Here is a 24554-nt window from a genome sequence, read left to right on the forward strand (position 1 = left end):
CTCTTTTAACTGGCTGATACATATTTTTTATTTCATTAATAGAAATAAATTCATCACACGACTTTTGGAAGTCTTCATCTATGAATTTTGCACAGTCTTTGACAGAGTCGGGAAAGGCAGATATGTCACTAGTATGACAGGCATTACTGGTATGAAGGTTACCATAGAATTCTGAAACATATTTTGAAATATCTTTGGGGTTTTCATTTTCTTTGTAAATTCCAAATTTTTTCTCTCTAAATTGTAAAAGTATTTTGTGTTTTCTTTTCACCTTCCTCCAACCATCTCCTTCTTGATCTTACAAATGCTCCTTTTGCTCTCTCTTCATACATTCAGTCCATTTGTAGTTGTAAAGAGAAAAACTGACCCTTTCCTTCCTCATCAAGGTCCTCCATAGAGAGTAGATCAAGTTAAGGAAAGGAGGGAAAAGGAAATACTTTATCTTCCCTCAATCTTTTAAGGTCAGCAATTTTTTTACTTCACTTCATGGCTGTTTGTCTTATTTCATTAATTCCTAATATTTCCCATAAGACTTAAATAGTTGGGCTTTCCTCCAATTGTCTTGGATAATATCTTTGGCATCCATCTTGAAAGTCCATCTTGATCATCTTCCAACAGTCTACTATTGAGTTTCCAATAACTCCGATTATTTTTATTAACTTCAGATCCATTAATATTTAAAGATAAGAATATAACTTTATGATCAGTAAGAATCGATGGTTCAATGGATACCTTGACTACATACAGTACTATATAATGAATTAGAAATCAACCAGAAGTCAATTCTTGACTGTCTGGACATGTCCTTGTTACTCCAAGTGAAGTCCTTTTTATCAGGATATATAGATCTCCAAATATCGAATAATCCAATGAGTCTTAGTACTGATGACCTTCCCTTTAAATGCACCTCTTAAAACTGCTACACCTGCAGAGTGGTGAGTCATAGTACTGATGACCTTCCCTTTAAATGCACCTGTTAAAACTGCTACAGCTGCAGAGTGGTTGTTGCCATATGATAACCCGATATCGTTACCCCACTGTTTTTTTCCAAAACGCTAGATCGGAATAACAAGCATGAGTCTCTTGTTGAAAGTAAAAGTCTGCATTAAATCGTTTGCAATTACAGGAGAATAGCCTTACGTTTGAGTAAATTATGAATACCCCTGACATTAATTGAACAAAGAGATAAAGACATGCATTTCAACCAACAACCTTGTTATGCTAATATATGCTTTTCCTAAGGATATGTAACTCAAAAGGATTTCCATCCCGTTATTAACCTCTCCAACAAAAAACAAACAATGTATTCTTGCTCCCACAAGGGGGGGACATTGTGTAGACTTTACAATAAGCAGTTATTCACCCATAGTTAGTGTTAGTTTACCAGTTCTCAGGTCAGCCTTTTCTCATTCTGGTGTTCGTGTAAAAAAATGGAATAAAAAGGCTGCTTTTCACCTGGCAATTAGGCAATTCTTTGGCCTACCAGTTCTGGCCTACCAGCTAACAAGCTTGTGTGTGCAGAGCAGCACTAGAATGAACCTTTTTGTAGTTAATAAATCCAATGTGACACGTGATAACTAACTATAGTATCCTTATCTAGCATTGAAAAAAGTCAATCCATTATTCTCTAATTAAACATCTCCCTAATTTCTGAATGAATGTTTGTTACTTAGTCAGTAGGCTACAGTAGCCTATGCTTCAGAGGCGACGGGCAGGTCATAGCTTACACACACGTACACCCACTGGCAAAGACTTCCAGCTGGCAGGCAGGCGCTGGAATAAGTTTCTGAGTGACAGAGTGACGGCTTTGCGCTGTTGCACTGTGGGACTGGAAAAAGTATGGGGAAAAAATGCCTAGAATGTTAAAGAATGTTATTAACCGGTTCCAATGCTTTTAAAATAACGGTTCTGTTCCGGAACAGTATAGATCACGTTCGGCTTTTAGTTCTGGTTCTGTTCCTTAAATAATGTTGTTATTTTCCGCTTTTCTGTTCCCTGAGCCGGTTCCAACCCGTGTTCAGGAGTATCATTAAAGCATGTTAACATGCCCCATCAACATTAGACAACTACACTGAAAGCCCTTAAATTGCTGAAATAAGTCAATCAAATCAATGATGAGTAGGGTCAGATTAACTGACACATGACACGGACATGGTAGCATAGCAGGAAGATTCGTGTACCGTAAACAAAGAGGTTGGGAGGTCAAATCCTAGTTGAGGACTGTTGAATATGAATTATTGTGTAAATGAACATGCACAATCTAGTATATGTATGTTGAAAACACTGTATGTTAAAATCACCGTGTGTGAGTATCTCTAACCTTGGCAACAGTGAAAGAGTGGTGAATGGATCAGTGGAAATTCACCGCCAACGCTGTGGAAATTACCACAAGGGACACGTGAAGTCAATCTGAAATAAATCATCCTTTCTTATCAGAGCGCTGGAGAGGTTCCAACCAACTCAATGCACCATAGCACACATGTCAATCGGGAGCTCTGCTGGGGCAGTCCCAGCAGTTGTCTTGTACACGGCTATACACAGACAAGTTCTATTTACATGATTTAGCATAATTAATTCATCATTACCATTTTGGTTCTTTCATGTGACCGACAAATACTGGTTCATAACATGTGACAGACCAATAGCTCATGCGGCTTCTTCTCCCTAAGCTGAGGCCTTGAAACAGAGATATCTTTGGTTCTCAAAACAAAGGTCTGGGCATGCTGCCAAATTGCAGCTGCTGATCGTGAGGATTCGTCCAGTCAGTCACTTGCATGAACACAGAAAAGCACATGAGTAGAACACGGAAATGAGTTATTAGAAAAGCTCAAAACATAAAAAATGTCCAGCACAGTGGATCATCAGGCGACGTCCTGTATTCCAACTTAAATGAATTATTTCTCAATTATGCTTTAAACAAGTGTCAAATAATAATAACAATCCTTCCCTCAAAAGACCCTCATGTGAATAAAATGTTGTGAAAAAAAACGTGTTCAAGTTTTGTGAAGAATCACCCTTTCCTGCTTCTTTCCATTCACTACAGGGTTCAGGTGACGTGCTCCAACCGACGCTGGAATCTTCAGCTTCTGAAGCCTCAATGTCCAACAATACTCCCGATACAACACCTTTTATTGGTCCTCTGCTTCCAAAAACCAAAGCTCTTCACTCCACAATTCTCTTCCCGAGACACAGGAAATAAAACATCTAAAAAACACTCCTGTTCACTCTTGTTCCACCTTTCCTAATGAATCTTTTACCTTCTTTGTGACCTTAAATGGATCTCCCTAGAATAAATCACTATTACCGCATCATACAAGAAACCGATGTCAATTTACAATTTTGTTGTTGCTGTCTTCCACTCACTCTCACCGAACTCACTTCTTCTTCACCTACTTCTTCTTCTTCTTAAAATGTTGGTATTGGAGGATCAAATCAAATCAAATTTCATTTGTCACATACACATGGTTAGCAGATGTTAATGTGAGTGTAGCGAAATGCTTGTGCTTCTAGTTCCGACAATGCAGTAATAACCAACAAGTAATCTAGCTAATAATTCCAAATCTACTACCTTATAGACAGACACAAGTGTAAGGGGATAAAGAATATGTACATAAAGATATATGAATGAGTGATGGTACAGAGCAGCATAGGCAAGATACAGTAGATGGTATTGAGTGCAGTATATACATATGAGATGAGTATGTAAACAAAGTGGCATAGTTAAAGTGGCTAGTGATACATGTATTACATAAGGATGCAGTAGATGATATAGAGTACAGTATATACGTATACATATAAGGTGAATAATGTAGGGTATGTAAACATTATATTAGGTAGCATTGTTTAAAGTGGCTAGTGATATATTTTACATCATTTCCCATCAATTCCCATTATTAAAGTGGCTGGAGTTGAGTCAGTGTGTTGGCAGCAGCCACTCAATGTTAGTGGTGGCTGTTTAACAGTCTGATGGCCTTGAGATAGAAGCTGTTTTTCAGTCTCTCGGTCCCAGCTTTGATGCACCTGTACTGACCTCGCCTTCTGGATGATAGCGAGGTGAACAGGCAGTGGCTCGGGTGGTTGTTGTCCTTGATTATCTTTTTGGCCTTCCTGTGACATCAGGTGGTGTAGGTGTCCTGGAGGGCAGGTAGTTTGCCCCCGGTGATGCATTGTGCAGACCTCACTACCCTCTGGAGAGCCTTACGGTTGTGGGCGGAGCAGTTGCCGTACCAGGCGGTGATACAGCCCGACAGGATGCTCTCGATTGTGCATCTGTAGAAGTTTGTGAGTGCTTTTGGTGACAAGCCGAATTTCTTCAGCCTCCTGAGGTTGAAGAGGCGCTGCTGCGCCTTCTTCACAATGCTGTCTGTGTGGGTGGACCAATTCAGTTTGTCTGTGATGTGTACGCCGAGGAACTTAAAACTTACTACCCTCTCCACTACTGTTCCATCGATGTGGATAGGGGGGTGTTCCCTCTGCTGTTTCCTGAAGGCCACAATCATCTCCTTAGTTTTGTTGACGTTGAGTGTGAGGTTATTTTCCTGACACCACACTCCGAGGGCCCTCACCTCCTCCCTGTAGGTCGTCTCATCGTTGTTGGTAATCAAGCCTACCACTGTTGTGTCGTCCGCAAACTTGATGATTGAGTTGTAGGCGTGCGTGGCCACGCAGTCGTGGGTGAACAGGGAGTACAGGAGAGGGCTCAGAACGCACCTGTGTGGGGCCCCAGTGTTGAGGATCAGCGGGGTGGAGATGTTGTTGCCTACCCTCACCACCTGGGGGCGGCCCGTCAGGAAGTCCAGTACCCAGTTGCACAGGGCGGGGTCGAGACCCATGGTCTCGAGCTTGATGACGAGCTTGAAGGGTACTATGGTGTTGAATGCCGAGCATTCAATGTTTCCACCAGTGGAGGCTTCTGAGGGGAGGACGGCTCATAATAATGGCTGGAACGGCACAAATGGAATGGCATCAAACCATGTGTTTGATACCGTTCCACCTATTCCGCTCCAGCCATTACCACGAGCCCGTCCTCCCCAATTAAGGTGCCACCAACCTCCTGTGGTTTTGACATACTGTTCTGTACTGGGAATTCATTACACTTTGTGACACAAAAGGGAAGGGAAACAGGATGGGGGGAAAAGGGAAGAAAAATTGTCCTGCCAACTAAACCTACACCATTAAAACCTCACCACTGTTCCACTGATCGTACAACAGGCCGGCGGCCTGGTTATAGGACAGGACACTATCATTTAAAACCCACACGAACTCCGCCGCAGCAAAATCTCGTACATCCAAGTACTTCTCTGCAGCTGCCACCACAACATCAATTTTCATGTCATGTTTGTCATTTATTATCATGTCTTGTCCCTGTGCTCCCCATTCTATTCGTTTCCCTCTGCTGGTCTTATTAGGTTCTTTCCCTCTTTCTATCCCTCTCTCTCCCCCTCCCTCTCTCACTCTCTCGCTCTCTCTTCTCTCTATCGTTCCGTTCCTGCTCCCAGCTGTTCCTATTCCCCTAATCATCATTTAGTCTTCCCACACCTGTTCCCGATCCTTTCCCCTGATTAGAGTCCCTATTTCTTCCTTTGTGTTCCGTTCCTGTCCTGTCGGTTCCTTGTTTAGAATTCACCGTGCTGTGATTGTGTATCGCCCTGTCCTGTCGTGTTTTTGCCTTCATCAGATGCTGCGTGTGAGCAGGTGTCTCTGTCAGCTACGGCCTGCGCCTACCCGAAGCGACCTGCAGTCTGTGGCCGCTTCTCCTGTTATTCCCTCTACAGACTAGAGGATTTCTGTTATTCCCTGTTTGGACATTTCCTGTTAAGGATTCAGGATTTGTCGTTTTCTGTTTGGACTTGAATAAACTCTGTTTCTGTTAAGTCGCTTTTGGGTCCTCTTTCACCTGCATGACAGAAGGAACCGACCAAGGAATGGACCCAGCGACTTCAGACGCTCGTTACACTGCCGTCGAGATCCAAGGAGCCATGCTCGGCAGACACGAGCAGGAATTGTCTGCTGCTCGCCATGCCGTGGAGAACCTGGCCGCTCAGGTTTCCGACCTCTCTGGACAGTTCCAGAGTCTACGTCTCGTGCCACCTGTTACTTCCTGGCCTGCCGAGCCTCCAGAACCTAGGGTTAATAACCCACCTTGCTACTCCGGGCAGCCCACTGAGTGCCGCTCCTTTCTCACGCAGTGTGAGATTGTGTTCTCTCTCCAACCCAACACATACTCTAGAGAGAGAGCTCGGGTTGCTTACGTCATTTCACTCCTTACTGGCCGGGCTCGAGAATGGGGCACAGCTATCTGGGAGGCAAGGGCTGATTGCTCTAACAAGTTCCAGAACTTTAAAGAGGAGATGATTCGGGTTTTTGACCGTTCAGTTTTTGGTGGGGAGGCTTCTAGGGTCCTGGCTTCCTTATGCCAAGGTGAACGGTCCATAACGGATTATTCTATTGAGTTTCGCACTCTTGCTGCCTCTAGTGAGTGGAACGAGCCGGCGCTGCTCGCTCGTTTTCTGGAGGGACTCCACGCAGTGGTTAAGGATGAGATTCTCTCCCGGGAGGTTCCTTCAGATGTGGACTCTTTGATTGCTCTCGCCATCCGCATAGAACGACGGGTAGATCTTCGTCACCGGGCTCGTGGAAGAGAGCTCGCATCAACGGTGTTTCCCTGCTCCGCATCGCAACCATCTCCCTCCTCTGGCTTTGAGACTGAGCCCATGCAGCTGGGAGGGATTCGCATCTCGACTAAGGAGAGGGAACGGAGGATCACCAACCGCCTGTGCCTCTATTGCGGAGTTGCTGGACATTTTGTTAATTCATGTCCAGTAAAAGCCAGAGCTCATCTGTAAGCGGAGGGCTACAGGTGAGCGCAACTACTCAAGTCTCTCCATCAAAATCCTGTACTACTTTGTCGGTCCATCTACGCTGGACCGGTTCGGGTGCTACATGTAGTGCCTTGATAGACTCTGGGGCTGAGGGTTGTTTCATGGACGAAGCATGGGTTCGGAAACATGACATTCCTTTCAGAGAGTTAGAGAAGCCTACGCCCATGTTCGCCTTAGATGGTAGTCATCTTCCCAGTATCAGATTTGAGACACTACCTTTAACCCTCACAGTATCTGGTAACCACAGTGAGACTATTTCTTTTTTGATTTTCCGTTCACCGTTTACACCTGTTGTTTTGGGTCATCCCTGGCTAGTATGTCATAATCCTTCTATTAATTGGTCTAGTAATTCTATCCTATCCTGGAACGTTTCTTGTCATGTGAAGTGTTTAATGTCTGCCATCCCTCCCGTTTCTTCTGTCCCTACTTCTCAGGAGGAACCTGGCGATTTGACAGGAGTGCCGGAGGAATATCATGATCTGCGCACGGTCTTCAGTCGGTCCCGAGCCAACTCCCTTCCTCCTCACCGGTCGTATGATTGTAGTATTGATCTCCTTCCGGGGACCACTCCTCCTCGAGGTAGACTATACTCTCTGTCGGCTCCCGAACGTAAGGCTCTCGAGGATTATTTGTCTGTGTCTCTTGACGCCGGTACCATAGTGCCTTCTTCCTCTCCGGCCGGGGCGGGGTTCTTTTGTTAAGAAGAAGGACGGTACTCTGCGCCCCTGCGTGGATTATCGAGGGCTGAATGACATAACGGTTAAGAATCGTTATCCGCTTCCCCTTATGTCATCAGCCTTCGAGATTCTGCAGGGAGCCAGGTGCTTTACTAAGTTGGACCTTCGTAACGCTTACCATCTCGTGCGCATCAGAGAGGGGGACGAGTGGAAAACGGCGTTTAACACTCCGTTAGGGCATTTTGAGTACCGGGTTCTGCCGTTCGGTCTCGCCAATGCGCCAGCTGTTTTTCAGGCATTAGTTAATGATGTTCTGAGAGACATGCTGAACATCTTTGTTTTTGTCTATCTTGACGATATCCTGATTTTTTTCTCCGTCACTCGAGATTCATGTTCAGCACGTTCGACGTGTTCTACAGCGCCTTTTAGAGAATTGTCTCTACGTAAAGGCTGAGAAGTGCTCTTTTCATGTCTCCTCCGTTACTTTTCTCGGTTCCGTTATTTCCGCTGAAGGCATTCAGATGGATTCCGCTAAGGTCCAAGCTGTCAGTGATTGGCCCGTTCCAAGGTCACGTGTCGAGTTGCAGCGCTTTTTAGGTTTCGCTAATTTCTATCGGCGTTTCATTCGTAATTTCGGTCAAGTTGCTGCCCCTCTCACAGCTCTTACTTCTGTCAAGACGTGTTTTAAGTGGTCCGGTTCCGCCCAGGGAGCTTTTGATCTTCTAAAAGAACGTTTTACGTCCGCTCCTATCCTCGTTACTCCTGACGTCACTAGACAATTCATTGTCGAGGTTGACGCTTCAGAGGTAGGCGTGGGAGCCATTCTATCCCAGCGCTTCCAGTCTGACGATAAGGTTCATCCTTGCGCTTATTTTTCTCATCGCCTGTCGCCATCTGAGCGCAACTATGATGTGGGTAACCGTGAACTGCTCGCCATCCGCTTAGCCCTAGGCGAATGGCGACAGTGGTTGGAGGGGCGACCGTTCCTTTTGTCGTTTGGACAGACCATAAGAACCTTGAGTACATCCGTTCTGCCAAACGACTTAATGCCCGTCAAGCTCGTTGGGCGTTGTTTTTCGCTCGTTTCGAGTTTGTGATTTCTTACCGTCCGGGTAGCAAGAACACCAAGCCTGATGCCTTATCCCGTCTGTTTAGTTCTTCTGTGGCTTCTACTGATCCCGAGGGGATTCTTCCTTATGGGCGTGTTGTCGGGTTAACAGTCTGGGGAATTGAAAGACAGGTTAAGCAAGCACTCACGCACACTGCGTCGCCGCGCGCTTGTCCTAGTAACCTCCTTTTCGTTCCTGTTTCCACTCGTCTGGCTGTTCTTCAGTGGGCTCACTCTGCCAAGTTAGCTGGTCATCCCGGTGTTCGAGGCACTCTTGCGTCTATTCGCCAGCGCTTTTGGTGGCCGACTCAGGAGCGTGACACGCGCCGTTTCGTGGCTGCTTGTTCGGACTGCGCGCAGACTAAGTCGGGTAACTCTCCTCCTGCCGGTCGTCTCAGACCGCTCCCCATTCCTTCTCGACCATGGTCTCACATCGCCTTAGACTTCATTACCGGTCTGCCTTTGTCTGCGGGGAAGACTGTGATTCTTACGGTTGTCGATAGGTTCTCTAAGGCGGCACATTTCATTCCCCTCGCTAAACTTCCTTCCGCTAAGGAGACGGCACAAATCATTATTGAGAATGTATTCAGAATTCATGGCCTCCCGTTAGACGCCGTTTCAGACAGAGGCCCGCAATTCACGTCACAGTTTTGGAGGGAGTTCTGTCGTTTGATTGGTGCGTCCGTCAGTCTCTCTTCCGGGTTTCATCCCCAGTCTAACGGTCAAGCAGAGAGGGCCAATCAGACGATTGGTCGCATACTACGCAGCCTTTCTTTCAGAAACCCTGCGTCTTGGGCAGAACAGCTCCCCTGGGCAGAATACGCTCACAATTCGCTTCCTTCGTCTGCTACCGGGTTATCTCCGTTTCAGAGTAGTCTGGGTTACCAGCCTCCTCTGTTCTCATCCCAGCTTGCCGAGTCCAGCGTTCCCTCCGCTCAAGCGTTTGTCCAACGTTGTGAGCGCACCTGGAGGAGGGTGAGGTCTGCACTTTGCCGTTACAGGGCACAGACGGTGAGAGCCGCCAATAAACGCAGGATTAAGAGTCCAAGGTATTGTTGCGGCCAGAGAGTGTGGCTTTCCACTCGCAACCTTCCTCTTACGACAGCTTCTCGTAAGTTGACTCCGCGGTTCATTGGTCCGTTCCGTGTTTCCCAGGTCGTCAATCCTGTCGCTGTGCGACTGCTTCTTCCGCGACATCTTCGTCGCGTCCATCCTGTCTTCCATGTCTCCTGTGTTAAGCCCTTTCTTCGCACCCCCGTTCGTCTTCCCTCCCCCCTCCCGTCCTTGTCGAGAGCGCACCTATTTACAAGGTACATAAGATCATGGACATGCGTTCTCGGGGACGGGGTCACCAATACTTAGTGGATTGGGAGGGTTACGGTCCTGAGGAGAGGAGTTGGGTTCCGTCTCGGGACGTGCTGGACCGTTCACTCATCGATGATTTCCTCCGTTGCCGCCAGGATTCCTCCTCGAGTGCGCCAGGAGGCGCTCGGTGAGTGGGGGGTACTGTCATGTTTGTCATTTATTATCATGTCTTGTCCCTGTGCTCCCCATTCTATTCGTTTCCCTCTGCTGGTCTTATTAGGTTCTTTCCCTCTTTCTATCCCTCTCTCTCCCCTCCCTCTCTCACTCTCTCGCTCTCTCTTCTCTCTATCGTTCCGTTCCTGCTCCCAGCTGTTCCTATTCCCCTAATCATCATTTAGTCTTCCCACACCTGTTCCCGATCCTTTCCCCTGATTAGAGTCCCTATTTCTTCCTTTGTGTTCCGTTCCTGTCCTGTCGGTTCCTTGTTTAGAATTCACCGTGCTGTGATTGTGTATCGCCCTGTCCTGTCGTGTTTTTGCCTTCATCAGATGCTGCGTGTGAGCAGGTGTCTCTGTCAGCTACGGCCTGCGCCTACCCGAAGCGACCTGCAGTCTGTGGCCGCTTCTCCTGTTATTCCCCTCTACAGACTAGAGGATTTCTGTTATTCCCTGTTTGGACATTTCCTGTTAAGGATTCAGGATTTGTCGTTTTCTGTTTGGACTTGAATAAACTCTGTTTCTGTTAAGTCGCTTTTGGGTCCTCTTTCACCTGCATGACATTTCAGTGATTTTACGTTCCATTTCTGTGGTGCAGTTGATAACCATGACTATGAACGCTAAGAATGTCACATCGACTCAACAAGCTCTACCAGCCGCCATTACTCCTCTTGAAACTCCCTTCCGGGTGATGACGTCCTCCTGCCTTCCTCCATATCCAACCGCGGTCCTCTACCTCTCAGGCCGGTAGAAAGCATGCTCTAACATGGAGGTGGAGAGACAGCGTCCGGAAGTGCATCCATGTGCACCGATTGGTTGGAAATTGGAAAAGGTGTGATGGGTGATTGATAGGCGATTGAAGTGAGAGAGAAATTCAGGGTGTTAGGTTTGAGAGGGTTGGCTACTACCTCTGTTATGTTCTGTTAATTACTGATGTCCCTTTTAAGGATGAAGCGCCCTTGGTCATGCGAAGTATTGTTCTATGTTATTCTGGTACTAACTAGTTTGAGTAAATGTGAAGCTCCAGTTCAATTGCTTGTATTCAGAGTCTTTCTTATTACATAAATAAGTACTAAGTGTTAAAACGAGGATGATTGTTATAACGAGGATGATTACCTGCAGTGTGCATCACGAATACAGATGGAGTTCGTAGGAAGAGGGGAAGATTTTGACCCTGTAGCACAACAGCTAGCAAGCAGTGAGGACGAGGGGAGAGCTGACGAGAACGAGGCGGCAGATCAAAGACCCGTGGAGCCGGAGGTAAAGAGAATGGCTAGCATCGGGAAAATAGATGTGTTTGATGACACGCAAGAAAACTGGGCAACTTACATTGAACGACTGGAACAGTACTTCATTGCAAACGACATTGCTGATAACAAGAGAGTGCCAACTTTGTTGAGTTTAATTGGCCCAAAAACATACAGTTTGCTAAGAGATCTGACTGCCCCTCTGAAGCCCTCAAATAAAACATTGACAGAGATTGTGGAGATATTGCAAAATCACCTATCACCTAAACCACTCCTCATCGCGGAATGTTTTTGTTTCCACAAGAGAGATCAGAATGAGGGGGAGGGTGTTAGTACATATGTAGCAGTGTTGAAGAAACTGTCTGAACACTGCCAGTTGGGAGAGAACCTAAATGACACATTAAGGGATAGATTTGTTTGTGGACTGAAACATGAACACATTCAAAAACGTTTGCTCACAGAATCAGAGCTTGCGTTTGCAAAGGCTGTTGAAATTGCTGTGGCTATGGAAATCGTGACTAAAGATACTTTTGAGTTGCAAAGTAAAAGAAGTACCGACCTGTCACAAATTTCCCTGCACAAGTTTTCACGCAGTCGACATCGCCCCCGTGTGGCCGAAAAATGCAACAGGTGTGACAGAGATGGTCACAGAGCAGAGGACTGCCGTTTCAAAGACGAAATTTGTCACAAATGCAGTAGAAGGGGGGGCACATTCAAAGAGCATGCAAAGCCAAATTCAGTCACAAAAGGAAAACTGAGAAAATGAAAGGGTCTGTGAATGCACTAGCAGAGAACAGTGGCAGTGATTCAGATGAACGATTAATTGGTACAATGGAGTTAAACACAGTGACTTCTCCCAGCAGTAGCATAATATGGGTGACACCAGATATCGAAGGCAAACCCCCCAAAATGGAGCTGGACACAGGATCTGCAGTGTCTATAATTTCCACTACTGTCTACACTGAGCACTTTAAGGCTATCAAGCTGAAGAACACAAATGTGTCGCTGAAGACATACTCAGGAGAGAGATTGAGCCCAATGGGGGCGTTGCAGGTCAGAGTGCATTATGGGGGGCAAACACAGCAGTTACAGCTGCATGTGGTGCCTGGAACTGGCCCCCCATTATTTGGCAGGGAATGGCTTTCAAAAATAAAGCTGAATTGGTGTGACTTGAAAATGCTCCACATGTTCCAGTCCAAAGAGAAAGGCACAGACCAAACACTGGAACACGGAATAAATACAACACAGTTTTCAGTGATCAGATGGGAACAGTAAAAGGCTTCACAGCAAAACCTGTACTAAGAGATGACGCAACCCCAAAATTCTGCAAAGCCAGATCTGTTCCATACTCCCTGAGACCAAAGGTGGAAGCGGAAATCGATCGCTTGCAGGATCCAGGGATCCTGACGAAAGTGGACAGAAGCGAATGGGCCACACCCATAGTTCCTATTGTGAAGAAAGACGGGTCTGTTAGAATGTGTGGGGACTTTAAGGTAACTGTGAATCCAATGTTGCATGTGGACCAATAACCCCTACCACGCCTGGATGACATCTTTGCTGCACTAGCTGGTGGGAAACACTTCAGTAAAATCGATCTGAAACAGGCTTACCTGCAGCTACCGGTTGAAGAGAGTTCCAAACAGTATCTGACAATAAACACACACAAAGGTCTATACAGGTATAACCGCCTGGTGTTTGGCATTGCATCAGCCCCAGCCATTTGGCAACGAACTATTGACCAGATTTTGCAAGGAATCCCAGGAACCCAGTGTATCCTGGATGACATGATCATAACAGGACGCACCGACAAAGAGCACCTGGCTAACCTGGAAGAGGTCCTGAAAAGACTGAAAGAGTATGTGGACCTGAGATTGACTGTAATGGATTGCACAAAACACAGGACAAAATTGAGGCAGTGGTACAGGCACCACGACCACAAAATATCACAGAAGTGAGGTCTTTCACTGGACTGATCAATTACTGCAGAAGATTCCTCCCAAACCTTTCAGCAGTACTCCAGCCTCTAAATCAGCTCCTGGAAAAGAATAGGACATGGCGGTGGACAGAGCAGTGTGAAAATGCATTTCTGGAGGCAAAACGGCTCATAACATCTGAACAGGTCCTGATGCATTACGACCCTGAAATGCCAGTGAAGTTGGCTTGTGATGCGTCCCCTTATGGATTAGGGGCAGTCCTTTCACACACACTGAAAGATGGGTCAGAGAGGCCAGTTGCATTTGCGTCACGAACATTGAATGATGCAGAGAAAAACTACTCAAAAATCGCCAAAGAAGCACTGGCACTAGTGTGGGGCGTCAAGAAATTCCACGCATACCTATATGGCAAGCGTTTCACACTGGTTACAGATCACCAGCCGTTGCTTTCCATTTTCAGTCCAAAGAAAGGCATTCCGGCAATGACAGCAGCCAGGTTACAGCGATACGCCCTGTTCCTTGCCAGTCATATGTATGACATTGAGTTTAAGCCGTCATCCCTCCACACAAATGCAGATGGATTATCCAGACTGCCGTGTACAAGAGAAAGGCAAAGGAGGGTGGATGCAGTGGACATGTTCCATACCGCTCAGCTCGAGGCACTACCGGTCACAAGCACAGTTATCAAACATGAGACAAGGAAAGATGTGACCTTGTCAAAAGTGTACACCTACACCATGTCAGGATGGCCAGCTACTGGCAGAAAGGAGCTGACTCCGTATTTCCAGCGGAGAAACGAAATTACAACGCACCAAGGATGTTTGATGTGGGGAATGAGAGTCATGATACCCCAGAAATGCCAACATCTAGTCTTGCAGCAACTACATGAAGGTCATGTTAGAATTGTCAAAATGAAGCTGCTCGCAAGGAGCCACTTCTGGTGGCCAGGTCTGGACCAACAGATAGAAAATATGGCAAAGAACTGTAGTGGATGTTTGGAAACCCTTCACATGCCTGCTCCTGTCCCAGTCCACCCATGGGAATGGCCCGCAGAGCCATGGCAGAGAATTAATGTGGACTACGCTGGTCCCTTTGAAAAGCACATGTTTCTGGTTATAGTTGATACCCATTCCAAATGGCCAGAGGTGTTTTGCACTGACTCCTCCACCTCAGCTCAGACGATAGAGTGTCTCAGAACAACGTTTGCACGCTTCGGTTTGCAACTGCAGCTGGTAAGTGACAACGCGCAAGCTTTTGTAAGTGATGAGTTTACAAGATTCATGTCAGTAAATGGAATCAAACACTCAACTTCAGCTCCGTACCACCCTGCCACCAATGGGTTGGCAGAACGCTTTGTGCAAACCCTAAAGCAAGGACTCTGTGCAGCACTACGAGACGAAGGGACTTTGCAAACAAAACTGGCCAAGTTCCTGGCCTCCTACCGAAACACCCCACACGCCACAACAAATGAAAGCCCAGCCGCACTGATGTTCGGGAGGCCTCTCCGCACACAGCTGGACATCATGAAGCCAAACAGGCGTAATGAAGTGCTGAACAAACAAGCCAAGATGCTCTCCGGTGGCCGGGAGCGCCAACTCCAAACAGGACAGGAAGTGATGGTGCGAGACTACAGAAGAGGAGGGAAATGGACAAGAGGGACCGTACACACACAAACGGGACCCAGAACTTACCAGGTTCAAGTGAGCCCAGACATAATGTGGCGGCGTCACATTAACCAAATGCATTCCAAGGAAAACAGCACAACAATCGAGAGAGAACAGGCACAGAGAGCTCCCGAGAGTGACACTCAAGGAACTGTAGAGGACGGTGGGGCAGTAGAGAGACCCCAGGCTGAAAGAAGGGAACGTGTTGATGAAGGTGCTGCTATAGCAGACGCTATAATGGAACAAGCACACACTGAGGATGTTCAGGAGCCTCCAGACAATCTGAGGCGCTACCCAGAACGAAGGCACCGTCCACCAGACAGACTAGACTTATAAACAAACAAACAAAAACTAACTGTTCAAGTTCAAATTAAAAGATGCAAAATAACTACAACAAGTTCTGGGAAATGTTTCAGTTGTGGTTTGGTAAAAGTAACTCTGATTGTATAAGAGAAGGAATGTTATGTTCTGTTAATTACTGATGTCCCCTTTAAGGATGAAGCGCCCTTGGTCATGCAGTATTGTTCTGTTATTCTGGTACTAACTAGTTTGAGTAAATGTGAAGCTCCAGTTCAATTGCTTGTATTCAGAGTCTTTCTTATTACATAAATAAGTACTAAGTGTTAAGACACTACAACCTCAATGCATATAATTAGTAACCCCACAAATAATACCAAGAACCTATAGGTGTTATTAGGATATAGTCAACTACAGTGGTTAAAATGTATTGGAATGAAATGAGTTAGAAATTATTTACATTCTCCAAGAACCAATTGCAACTTTGCAATTGGTTCTCCTTCACGAGGTTGACAACGTTAGCAAAACTTCTATGCAACGGCTAAAATATGGTCATTCCAGGGTCTTAGGCTCTGTTTATACAGACAGCACAATTATTATATTTTCCCTCCACAAATTGGTCATTTGACCAATCAGATGATGTATTTTTTTGCCAATAATTGGGCAAAAGAGCACAATTGGGCTGCATGTGTAAACGCAGCCTTATTGACAAAAGTTCTGATCTGATTGGTCAAAAGTACCAGAATTGCGCTGGCTGTGTAAACCAACACAGCCATATTGGCGCAGTATTTGAGGGGTTGAATAGTTGCTGACGACTCACCCTTAATTTAATTCCGCTGCTCTATTGATCGCACATACATACATTTGGTCTAAATCTGTCATCCAATAGTCGTTTGTGTGACTTCCGTGATTGGATAATTTCTAACAAATCAGTATCAAAATTGATAACTCATCAAGTAGGCTGGCTCTGGCACAACCCGCTGATTTCTGAGACCAGTCAGAACGGTCAGAAATGGTTTGCGTTGTAGGAATCGTAGGGGAGGGAGGCAAAGTCAGACTCGTTTTGGAGAAGAAACTACCTTTGGCCGGAGCGATGTGGATGTGTAAACTGTCAAGTTGAATAGGCCTTTGCGCTCACCTTATTTTCTACCACTAGATGGCATTATTGAGGCATGTTTATACACTCATGGTTGGGTGTGTTGAGAGAGCCAAGGGAAGACAGGACAAATGTTGTTATTAGTTTCAATGCACTGCTCTAGTGCATTTATTTTTTGATAGCAGCTTGGGGGGCTAAAACATTTTAACAACAGCCCTTTATTAGCTGTGTGATCATATTTTGTATAGTCATTCAAGACAGGAAACAGAACTCCTTACCAGCATAATGATCTGTATTTGAGCTATTGTACATTTGAAAATGATTTCATGCCTATGATTGTGAAAGTGTGTGTGTGTGTGTGTTGGCCGTACGTGTGAAAGATAATCCTCATTAATTGTTTATATAAACTGTGATATTAGTGCAGCAAGGGATACTGTTGGCATCCAGATAGTATTTCTCGTTTGGCTTAATTAATACCGTTTCTGCTTTGAAAAGGATCAAACGACTGAAGTCACAGTTTGCCGTGCTTATTTTTTGACGCACTGCGTTAAGCTGGGCCTGGGGGGTAGCTAGTGCCATGTTTGTGTGTGATGGCGGAACAGAGTGGCTGTGTGGGCATCATCAGGAGAATCCCGCTATAGGCCCCATCTCCACGTAAAACAGCACGGCAGGGCTTTCCCATGAGCCAAGCCAGGTGCTCGTTTGCATTAATGAATGGACGGTAATTAAGAAAACATTTAATTCTGGCGTAAAGCTCTAATTCTAAATGCAAGAAAATGCCACTAATTGGAATTATGATAATAACGTCGAACCCGAGCAGAATCTTAAGCAAATTTCTCCGAACCTAACCAAGGTTTGCCCCTGCTAATCTTTTCACCATCAGCAACATGGAAAACAGCTTTATCAGATTTTGAACAGTGTGTGTGTGCATATGATCTTGTGCAGTGACAGCAATCAGGTGAACCCTGAATGCAGTTTCTCTTATGGTTGTTTGGCTAAAGTCTCAGGGTCTCAAACAAATATCCTATTGTCCACAACTCAACCGAGTTATGCTTGGACCAATGGCGTGAGGTTCTGTGCAGGACTGTGGTCTCAATAATAATTGAGTCAAAAGGAACCTTCTACGTCTGTAAACCTGACTAGAGGAGGAACCTGCATTCTAGAAGGATGGCTGATATTGGGAGAGGGGGTTTAAAGAGGGGCCCGGCCATGGATCGCAGGCTGTCAATGGGCCCCAACAGGCTGGACATCAATAGGGAAGGTTGGACCACTTACCTCCACCAAATAGGACAACTACACGGCTCCAAATGGGATTGCATTATGGGCCTTGACCCCAAGGTCATGGGGTCAAGAAGGGGTGAAGAGAGGTCAGTGCTCATGAACACTTTATGGAGTTCCTCCTTTTTTTCAAAGGACGTGTGGCACTAATTTAAAACTGGTCAAAGATTTGCCCTCTGCCCCCACCCCAAGCGCAAGGTGCTTGTCACTCGGTAATGACCAGCCACCCCAACTCACATGGGTAGAAGGAGAGAAATTGTTAGAGGAGGGGTTGGTTCCCCAAATGACCTGCTACACAGTATATTTTATATGTGTACTTTTAAAAATGTCACTAGCCAATAGAAAAAAAGCAGGGGAGGTTTTAGTTAATGAGCAACAAATTGCAGCACAGCAAATAACAGCATTGGATCTCATTGGAGGGCTGGCATGTACAACATTTTCAAAAATCGTGTTAAACAGGCATGCCAAGTTGGCTGGGAATCACACAGATATTCTTTACCCATAACCCTTCACCCCAACTCTCATTGCATCCTGTCCCAAATTACCAACAACCTTTGTGTACAACAACATCCCTTGCATTCCAATTAGCACAAACATAATATCAACAGCATTTTTAACATGGACAGCACCAACTCAAACCCTATCATTCCCTAGCTCTGGAGGAATTACTGACACACACATGGACACACCACCACGCACACACACGCACACACACAGTTCTTCCTGCGATGGTGATTTTAAAACAATCCACTTTGACTTAGATGTAGGATCTTAATTTGAGCCAGTTTGCTACAGCAGGAAAATAATCCTGCAGCAACAGGAAATGTGAATTATTATGTGGATTGTAATTATTGGACATTTTTGTAGGGGTTGATCCATTTTTCGTAAGAGAAGAGGTCTACTTATTGATCCGTCGCTACATACTACATACACTACATGGCCAAAAGTATGTGGACCCCACTTCAAATTAGTGGATTCATCTATTTCAGCCACACCGTTGCTGACAGATGTATAAAATCAAGCACACGTCCATGCAATCTCCATAGACAAACATTGGCAATAGATGGCCCACACTGAAGACCTAAGTGACTTTCATTGTGGCACCATCATAGGATGCAGCCTTTCCAACAAGTCAGTTCATCAAATGTGTTCCTTACTAGAGCTGCCCCTGTCAACAGTAAGTGCTGTTATTGTGAAGTGGAAACTTCTAGGAGCAACAACGGCTCAGCCGGGAAGTGGTAGGCCACACAAGCTCACAGAATGGTACCGCTGAGTTCGGAAGTGCATGGCACGCAAAAATTGTCTGTCCTCAGTTGCTACACTCCAAACTGCCTCTGGAAGCAACGTCAGCACAAGAACTGTTCGTTGGGAGCTTCAAGAAATGGGTTTCCATGGCCGAGCAGCCCCACACAAGCTTAAGATCACAATACGCAATGCCAAGGGTCGGCTGGAGTGGTGTAAAGCTCGTCGCCATTGGACTCTGAAGCAGTGGAAATGTGTTCTCTGGAGTAATGAATCACTCTTCACCATCTAACAGTCCGACGTATGAACCTGGGTTTGGTGGATGCCAGGAGAACTCTACCTGCCCGAATGCTTAGTGCCAACTGTAAGGTTTGGTGGAGGAGGAATAATGGTATGGGGCTGTTTTTCATAGTTTGGGCTAGGCCCCTTAGTTCCAGTGAAGGGAAATCTTAATGCTACAGCATACAATTACATTCTAGACGATTCTGTGCTTCCAACTTTGTGGCAATAGTTTGGGGGAAGGCCCTTTCCTGTTTCAGCATGACAATGTCCCCATGCACAAATTGATGTCCATACAGAAATGGTTTGTCGAGATCAGTGTGGAATAACTTGACTGGCCTGCACAGAGCCCTGACCTCAACCCCATAAAACACCTTTGGGATGAATTGGATCACTGACTGCGAGCCAGGCCTAATCATCCAACATCACTGCTCGGCCTCACTTATGCTCTTGTGGCAGAATGAAAGCAAGTCCCTGCATCAATTTTTTTATTTTTTTTATTTGACCTTTATTTAACTAGGCAAGTCAGTTAGGAACAAATTCTTATTTACAATGATGGCCTACCAAAAGGAAAAAGGCCTCCTGCGGGGACAGGGGCCTGGGATTAAAAATACATTCATAAATACAATATAAATATAGGACAAAACACAGCAATGTTCCAACATCTAGTGGAAAGCCTTCCCAGAAGAGTGGAGGCTGTTATAGCAGCAAAGGGGGAACAAACTCCATATTAATGGTCGCTCTGGATAAGAGCGTCTGCTAAATGACTTAAGTGTAATGATGTAATGTAATGGCCATGATTTTGGAAAGAGATGTTCGACGAGCAGGTGTCCACATACTTCTGGTGATGTAGTGTAAGTACCTAAATGTAATAACATAGGATTAATCTGTATTGGCCCTGTAGCTGAGGCCTCCAAATGCACTGTAAGAGACTCCTTATTGGCTTTAAAGGCCAATATGCCACTCAATTAATGATTGACAGCTCGAAGGGGTGAGCATAAGATAGAGCAAGAGAGAGAGGCAGAGAGCGAGAGAGAGAGGCAGAGAGAGAGAGAGTGAGAGATTTTGTCTATCGGACCAAGATTAGTCCGTTTGACTGCCAGATGGTGAAGTGTGATTCATCACTCTAGACAACGCATTTCCACTGAGTCCAAAAACAGTGAGCTTTACACTACACCAGCCGATTCTTGACCTTGCGCATGGTGATCTTAGGCTTGTGTGAGGCTGCTCAGCTATGGAAACCCATTTCATGGCTACATTCTTAAATTATAGTTTTGCTGGTTGGAACTTGAAACTTTTGATTTTATTTGGATATAGGCTATTGCGTTATCGAAGAGCAGGTTTGAAACTCTGAAAATCAACGTTTTCAGAGTTGTATTTCTTCACTCTTAATCCAGTTTTTGGAGAACAGCACAGAGAGTGAACGAATAGGCTGCTGCATCATGCAGAGCATGCATCTCGGTAGGCACGAACATTTGACCATATAAGACCGTGACCTCGGCAGTAAGGGCTTCCTCCCTCGGGATATGATTGTGCTGGTAATAAGATAATTCATCCTGTACCCTCCCTCGAGCTAGATGAAATAGCCCTACCTGAAAATAATTTAAACAGATTTGCGTGTTTCCTTTTTGATATAGGGCCTACATCTAGGCCTATATGGGACATGCATGAATAACTAAATAGGTTCAAATAATATCTCTGCAAAATATTCACGATGAAAATGTCTAGCTTTTGAAAGCAGCATTTTCCTTCTTTTTTTTATATATATATTTTTTTAACAATTTATAATCTTATAGACTGATATTTGTGAAAGAAAATGTATCTAATTAAGCTGATAGGCCTATATATCAAGAGATGATTCATGCACGAAATATTGGGCACATTATGGGCGTATAGGCTATAAATGACACAGATTGGCGTATAACATAATTGTAACCTAATTTTAAAGTTTGTTAAGTTCCATCTATTAGACAGGGCGCTTGTGCCATGCAGTTTAGTCTGCCACCCAGTGCAGACGTTTGTTGATGTCTGTCGGATCCTTGCCAATGTACTTCCATTATTGGAGCAAGATGTGAGCGAGAACGGGGAGGGAAAGCATTAGAGGGACTCAAGAATATAAGTAGCGCGGAAGGTCTAAAGGCTGTTCATTGCCTACTAGAAAATCACTTCTGCACTAGACAATGTGCATGAATTTGCGCATTATCCACCCAAAAATAGATGATTATTTTTTTTTAAAAATGTTTTTTTTTACAGTATACCAGCTATAGTCCTTAGGCTAGGGTTACTCATTTGAAGGTCCCGTGACACAAATTTCCTCGGTGGCAAAGGTCCGGATGGATATCGTCCTTTATCGGAGCTGTGGTACAGCGTAGTAACAAACATAGTCGTCTACGACTTAGGAAAAACGTAGTTATATAAAATGCACATTAAATGAGACAACACATTTGAATTTATTACAACTTCTTTCGAATGTTAACCAGTGTAACATTGCATCAACATGGTTGAAGAACGAAAGTGGTTGCATAATTGTCTATGCACAAAGTACACTGTGAACCATTGTACATGGAGCTTGAATTATGTATATTTTTTTTGTATGAAATAAAGTGCATGCTTTCTGGAGAATAAAAGAAAGTTGAACAAAAATAATAATCTGAATGCACAAAATGTCACTGTGGGCCATGCAATATTCATGTATAAGTCACTCTGGGCCCTGCCCTGTATTAATGAGAGAAATGACATTTTTTGTCTCCTGCCAATGCTTTGAACTTTGGCACAAATGGTGTGAGAGCAACTCTGAGACACTGGTGCAGGTGTTCATTGGTGAGCCTGGTGTGGTATTTGTTTCTAATAAAGTTCATTGTGGAGACGGTTGATTCACAGCTGTATGTGGAGCCAAACATGGGCAGGATGTAGAATTTCTTGAGAACAGGGACATCCAGCTGCAGGCACCATCTTTCCCCAGAAAGTGACTGGGTCACAATCAGCCTGCTCCTTCAAAGCCACATTTTTTTGCAGCTCAATCAACTCCATTTGCAGTGATGCAACAGCTACCCATCCGAAGATGTTTTGCTACGTCTGACAACTTTGTCACATTTGTGACCAAGAAGGGGTTCTGGATGAGCAGCAGCTGTTATCTTCCAACAGTGAAGTCATCAAAGCGAGCCTTGAAGTTATCCATCCACTTCTGGTTGACATCAACATGGTTGGCAACATCTTTGTCTCCCTGCGTTTGCACCAGAAGATTGGGGAAGTGGACAAGTTAATCCCTGGAGATCATTCTTGAAAATCTCAGATTTCTTCAGGAAAGCCCAGACTGATGTTATCATATCACACACTGTGTTGTCCCGTCCCTGCAGCTTAATATTCAGTTGATTAAGGTGTCTTGTAATGTCTGTCAAAAATGCAACTGTTTCCATCTTCTCGTCATCTTCCAAAAACTCAGAAAACTGAGTTGCCTTGTCACTCTTTTGATCCGATAAGAAAGATTTGATTTCCTCCAGAATGGCCCAAAAGCATTCCAAAACCATGTCTTTGCTGAGCCATCTGACATTGTTGTGCAATAGTGAGTCATAAAAACGGCCATTGGCCTCTGTCAGAATGCCTTGTAGCAGCTGGTGTTGAAGAGATAATGTTGCCTCAGCTGATCAGTTTCATCATCGTTGTCATGACCTCAGACCTCACACACTCTTGCAAACGTGCTACCAGTCCCCTCCCTCTTCCTGTCGTGGCTGGAGCTCCATCTGTGGTGATAGATTTGAAGTCAGTGGTCTCCATCACCCTTTTTGTCAGCATCCCTTTGATGGCCTCGTGGATAAGAAAGAGAGGTTTAATTTTTTTATTTTTTTTATTTCACCTTTATTTAACCAGGTAGGTCCACCAGTTGAGTTTGGCTGGGCCACTCCATTGACACAATTTAGGAGCATTTTGTTTAGCTTTTTATCCCAAATGTAAAACTGACCTGTTGGGATATATATATATATATATATATATATATATATATATATATATATATATATATATATATATATATATATATATATATATATATATATATATATATTTTATTATTATTACTATGTTTAACCCACCATTATAAAGCTTAGGCTATTGAAATCAGAAGGCTACCATTTATAGAAAGTTAGCTTTCATGGAAATGCATGGTTTTGTCTGTCTTAGTTTTTGCACTAATTTGAGTTGTTTAAGCCTACGTTCCCACCTCACAGAGGGGATCCACTGATCCCCATTGAACTTGATAGCGAAGTGGGCGGGAGCATGGTTGAGGTGAACAGGGTGGGACCAAAGTTGGGGAAAGCTGAACTTTATGCAAATACTGTCACGGCCGTCGAATGAAGTAGACCAAAGCTCAGCTGTGAGCGTACATTGTCCTTTTTTATTTTGGAATGACGCCAACAAAACAAGAAACAAAATGAACAACCGTGAAGCTTACAGGGCTTTAGTGCCACAAACAAAGTTAAATACCCGCATTGAAAGGAGGGAAAAGGGCTACCTAAGAATGGTTCCCAATCAGAGACAACGATAGACAGCTGTCCCTGATTGAGCACCATACCCGGCCAAAACATAGAAATACAATATCATAAAAAACAAAAACATAGAATGCCCACCCCAAATCACACCCTGACCAAAACATATAGAGACATAAAAAGGCTCTCTAAGGTCAGGGCGTGACAGTCCCCCCAAAGGTGCGGACATCTGGCCGCAAAACCTGAACCTATAAGGGAGGGTCTGGGTGGGCATCTATCCACGGTGGCGGCTCAAGTGCGGGACGCAGACCCAGCTCCACCACTTGCTCACCCCACTTTGGTGGCACTTCTGGTGCGGGGACCCTCGTTGCGGGCCCCGGACTGGGCACCCTCGTTGCGGGCCACGGACTGGGCACCTCGCTGCGGGCCCTAGACTGGGCACCCTCGCTGTGGGCCCCGGACTGGGCACCCTCGTTGCAGGCCCCGGACTGGGGACCGTTGCTGCGGGCTCCAGACTGGGGACCCTCATTGCGGGCCCCAGACTGGGCACCCTCGCTGCGGGCCCCAGACTGGGCACCCTCGCTGCGGGCCCCGGACTGGGCACCCTCGCTGCGGGCCCCGGACTGGGCACCCTCGCTGCGGGCCCCGGACTGCGCACTCTAGCTGCGGGCCTCGGACTGGGTACCCTCGTTGCGGGCCCCAGACTGAGGACCGTCGCTGCGGGCCCCAGACTGAGGACCGTCGTTGCGGCCCTGGACTGGAGACCGTTGCTGCGGGCTCCAGACTGGGGACCCTCGAACACCAAAAAAACGTTGGCTCGAAGCCGTTTTACACAAAAAAAACCTCTGTG

The sequence above is a fragment of the Oncorhynchus gorbuscha genome, linkage group LG24 (assembly GCF_021184085.1).
Source record: "Oncorhynchus gorbuscha isolate QuinsamMale2020 ecotype Even-year linkage group LG24, OgorEven_v1.0, whole genome shotgun sequence".
Lineage (NCBI taxonomy): Eukaryota > Metazoa > Chordata > Actinopteri > Salmoniformes > Salmonidae > Oncorhynchus > Oncorhynchus gorbuscha.